The sequence below is a fragment of the Solanum tuberosum genome, unplaced genomic scaffold (genome assembly GCF_000226075.1).
Source record: "Solanum tuberosum cultivar DM 1-3 516 R44 unplaced genomic scaffold, SolTub_3.0 scf00499, whole genome shotgun sequence".
Taxonomy (NCBI): Eukaryota; Viridiplantae; Streptophyta; class Magnoliopsida; order Solanales; family Solanaceae; genus Solanum; species Solanum tuberosum.
Genome location: NW_006239418.1, coordinates 149,583 through 154,690, shown reverse-complemented (window position 1 = coordinate 154,690; position 5,108 = coordinate 149,583). Strand labels below are relative to the sequence as shown.

Here is a 5,108-nt window from a genome sequence, read left to right as displayed (position 1 = left end):
ATATGTTGTTGTAGACTAGCTAATATTTTAACTATTTCAGTTATGATAGATATTAATAAATTTGAAAAATATTTTTAGAAATCTAGAATATTAACTGAAAGGTGAAACATATACTTGTCTAACTAACTAAAGACCAAAAATCAGTTTATTAGGGAGAATTAAATTTATTCTAATAGAACAATATTTAATAATTAAAGCCAATAAGGGTCCATAGCTCAGTGGTAGAGCATTTGACTGCAGATCAAGAGGTCACCGGTTCGAACCCGGTTGGGCCCTTTTCTTTTAAATGCTTAATTGTTTTGATTTTCTACAAATCCACATAAAATATTTCTTTGTACAGACATTTTTTTTCACTTTTATGGAAGTTTAAAATGAAGATAACCAATAATTATACAAAAAGAGTAAAAAATATAAAAATATTTATCATTTGAAAGTAAAAAAAAAGGAAAATGAACACAAATTATCTGATAAGGTATACCAACTATTAGCAGTAATTTTCTTGCATTTTAAATATGTTAAGTTATTTGTAATTTTAGTTAATTAAAATGTTTTATTATATAGAATTTCTCTTTTTTATTTTAGGATTTATTCGTTGTTTTGCTTCAAAATTATCTTAAATGTACTTGGATGAAATTTCATTTGGGTAGGATTGTTTTCATATACAAAAGGGCATTTTTTTTAAAAAGAAAAGAAAAGAAGATAATGTCTTAAGGATGTAAGTATAGGATTTTCATAATATAAAGGTGGTAAGTATTTGATTTTAAAATAGAGGGGGTCAATCCATAATCAAGTCTTATTTTATGGGTACTTAGTGTAGTTAAAATAACTAGAAAGAAAGAAATTCATGATTAGTCAGATTTATAACTATTATTTGAAAATAAGCTATGTTTCAAAGAGAATTATAGTATAGTTCAATTGATTACTTTCATCTAATATGTTGGTTTCACATATAAATATTTGAATTTCATGAGAAGTTCATTGCCTTGTCATAGAGGAAGATACAATTTACTTACAAAATATTTTTTTGACAAAAGAATTGAGCATGTATAAACAATTTAGTGGAGCATTTTCCGACTAAATTGGATATACATGGTCAATTCTTTTTTTTTTTTTATAGTATTCAATACTATATAAAGAGTCTATATTCTTATTTCACAAACGATATGGGACTCCTTATACGGTCGCTTAAAGTGATATTATAGTCATCGTAAATTGATTACTATATCCAGAAAATTCTTGCATACTATGTTTTGCTTAGTCGAGTAATTGCTTCTTTTCGGATCTACAAGTGATATTGTAGTCATCGTAAATTGATTACTATCTCCCAAATCGCCTCTTCCATATTTTTTAGATATATTGCTTTTTTTAGTGTTAGAGAAATATTTTAAAGTGTTATGTGCTATTGCTAACAATTAGTATATCCACAATTGTTATTGATTACTATCTCCCAAATCGCCTCTTCCATATTTCTTTAGATATATTGCTTTTTTTAGTGTTAGAGAAATATTTTAAAGTGTTATGTGCTATTGCTAACAATTAGTATATCCACAATTGTTATTGATTACTATCTCCCAAATCGCCTCTTCCATATTTCTTAGATATATTGCTTTTTTTAGTGTTAGAGAAATATTTTAAAGTGTTATGTGCTATTGCTAACAATTAGTATATCCACAATTGTTCCAGGTCAGTGTATCTAAAATGAATTACACTTAATTTTGACTTCATGTATCTAAAGATACATGTATTTGGACATATCTGGATGCACCAAAATTTGGTAAGATTCGTAATATTGCAAAGTAGAGTGCATCTAAGTAATTATCTCCTAAACTAGTGGGGTTTCTATAAGTTTCCCATGAAAAATTCAATTAAATAGGTTGGACGATTTTGTAGGTAAAATAAGGCCAAATAGAGAATGAAATGCATTAAAAAAAATAGGGGAAGGAAGTCAGAGAAATGACTTTGCGGTTATCAAAAGAAAGTTGAGTGACTTTTTAAGAAAAAAACCTTAATTGCAAATTTTCCGCTCATGCTCTAGAATTTTTTTGTAGATCTGGAAAGAACCAAACACCGACTAAGGAGGACAAAGTATTCGAGAATTTTCTCGTTATAGTAATTAATTTACAAAAATTACAATATCACTTTAAGAAATCGTATAACATTATTGTTGGAGTCCCACATCATTTATGGAACAAAAATATAAACTTTTTATATAGTCTTGAATAATATAAAATCTTAACCGAAGATATTGGTGCAATTTAGTCGGAAAATGTTCCTCTAAAGTGTACCACAATCTACTGCCTCTTTTGCCAAAAAATTATATATATAAACAGTTTTAGATTGCAATTCTATAATTAAAAAGACTATAAACTCTAACACCTTAAACTCCTAAGTTCTACGATTCATAGCGTTGTCATTTCATTCAATTCTACATAGAAACATTGTTCAAATGACAAATTATCCTTATATATATATATATATATATATATATATAACAGTTTTAGATTACGATTCTATATTTAAAAAGACTATAAACTCTAACACCTTAAACTCCTAAGTTCTACAATTCATAGCGTTGTCATTTCATTCTATTCTACCTAGAAACATTGTTCAAATGACAAATTATCCTTATCAGCAATAGCAGAGTCAAGATTTTCATTAAGGAGGTTCAAAATAAATATAAAAAAATTTAATACATAAACTAGTCGAAGGGGGTTCACACGAGTCACGTCTAATATATATTAACTATGTATAAATAATGTGATTTTCCAACGAAGAAAGTTTGGATGACCTTAGCCCAATTGGCTCCGTTACAAGACATTATTCATTACAATGTTATGTCCATAATGTCTTTGACGATCATATATTATATATTATAATAGTGCATTGGTATAATATCGTTCCTATGATATATAAATTATCCTTACAAGACATTATTCCATTTAGAGGTCATAAAAACATATCATATTTTCTTTATTTGTTAAGTTTCTGTGATACTTAGCAAGGTAAAATTGTGATATTTTCTTTCCATATATAATATATTTATGAGTATATATACGTATAATATACATAATTAACGCTCTCTAAAAAATATGATATAACAAACTATACAATCAATAAAATACAATATCAGAATAACTAATTTCAACATAACTTGTCTTTTAATCAAACGACCCATAAGTGTGACTAACTTAATTTTTTCCATACTCAAATCCCACAGACCAATAACCACGACAAAATTTGAGTAGATTGTTTTAGATATAAAATTTAGTATTGTCTTATATTTTATGTGGTTATGTTACTAATTGTGAAACCTAAACACTGAATTCAGGACTAATCCTCAATAAAAATCGGAAAATTTTTAAGCATCCCTGAGATCCCTTAGACCCTTTTTCTAATAAATAAAATAGTATTTTTCTATAAACTTCACAATCAAGAGTTAATTAATGAATAATTAAGTGATATTTGTACTACAATAACGAGTATCACGTTACATTAAATATGAAGATGGTGAGAAAACATTCAAATTTCAAGTGGCTAAATTATTCTTAGATTAATTCACTCTAACTATTGTTAAATAGTCATTCATACGTTTTGAATTTTGATATATGTTATTACCATATACTTACTATATAAGTAATAATGAATTTATGCGTAGATGCCTTGTGTTTTATTTATTTTATTTTATTTTATTGACAAAAAGAATTGAACATGTAGAAGTAATTTAGTTGAGCATTTTCCGACTAAATTACATCTACGTCTTCAATTATTTTTATATATTATTCAATACTATATAAAGAGTCTATATTCTTATTCCACAAATGATGTGGGACTCCAACAGTAATGTTATACGATCTCTTAAAGTGATATTGTAGTCATTGAAAATTGATTATATACTATATCCAGAAAATTCTCGAATACTCTGTTTTGCTTAGTTGAGTAATTGCTTCTTTCTAGATTTACAAGAAATTCTAGTTCGAGATAATATCTCAAATGGTCACTCAACTAATGGTTCACTCAACTCTATTTTATAACTTCAAAGTCTATCAACTATGAATATTATAATTGAGAAAAATATCAAATGTTCTTAAATTAATCAGCTCTATATCTATCGCTAAATATTTAAAATTATATGACAGTTTTCAACTGTTTAAAGAAGAAGAGGATATAACTTTTTCCCCGAACCAACCCAATCATGTACACCCTGAATCTTGCTCTCTAGCTCTCTCTTGTCTTGCTCGTCACATGGTAAGCTAACTTTTTTGGATTCCTCGAGCGGAGGATCAATCAAAATTAATTCATTTGCCTGGATACTGTTTAAAAGTAATTGCGTCAGTAAATTTAAATCCTAAAATCATATCTCTCAGGTCGCCTCTTTCATATTTTTCGAATATATTGCTTCTTTTAGCGTCCGAGAAATATAAAAGAAGTGATTGGAGAAATATTTTTAAGTAGGAGCTTCTTGAATGGAATTTTCTGGATAGCCCAGAAATAAGCCGGCCTTCAACTCTATGTTATAGCCTTCATGCTCTCAATCCAAAGGTCCTTATTCTCCCACCTCCAGGTTGGGTGATTTTGTAGGTGAAATATTCATAATTGAGTGACTCTAAGGTAACAAAAGAAAGTTAAGTAACTTTCTGAAGAAAAAAAAACGTTAGTTGAGTAACCATTGTTGGGCTATTGCCCATGTTCCAGCCAAAGGCCCATGGCCTAATCCTATTTGAAAAAGGATTGGAATTATTCTCTTTATTTGGTTTCCAATTCTATTAGGAAAAGGATTGAATAGTAATCCTATTTGGAGTTGGTTTTGGCTTTGTAAGGAAAAGCACAACTCTATAAATAGAGGATGGTCTTAAGAGAATAATTCAGATTGCTCATTAGTATTGTCTTTGAAAGACATTAGGACATAAGAGAGGTTTTTTGAGAGAGCTTTCAACAAGAGAGAAAAGAGAAGAAAAAGGGTTCTTTTGTTGCAGTCTTTTATTCCGACCAGCAACCTTCAGATCGTGTTTCCCGATTAACTAACCGTTGGATCGGGCTGAAATTTGTACTGAGTGTTCCTGACATCTTGGTGGTTGATTTGAACGGTGGAGATCGGATTCAGAAGTCAG

At 28.6% G+C, this 5,108-nt stretch overlaps 1 non-coding gene across 1 annotated transcript; it reads left to right on the top strand.

Moving 5' to 3' along the window:
• The first annotated feature begins 204 nt into the window (after positions 1-204).
• On the top strand, positions 205-276 carry TRNAC-GCA (transfer RNA cysteine (anticodon GCA)). Its single transcript has one exon. It is a non-coding gene; the product is annotated as a tRNA-Cys (tRNA).
• The last annotated feature ends 4,832 nt before the right edge of the window (positions 277-5,108 follow it).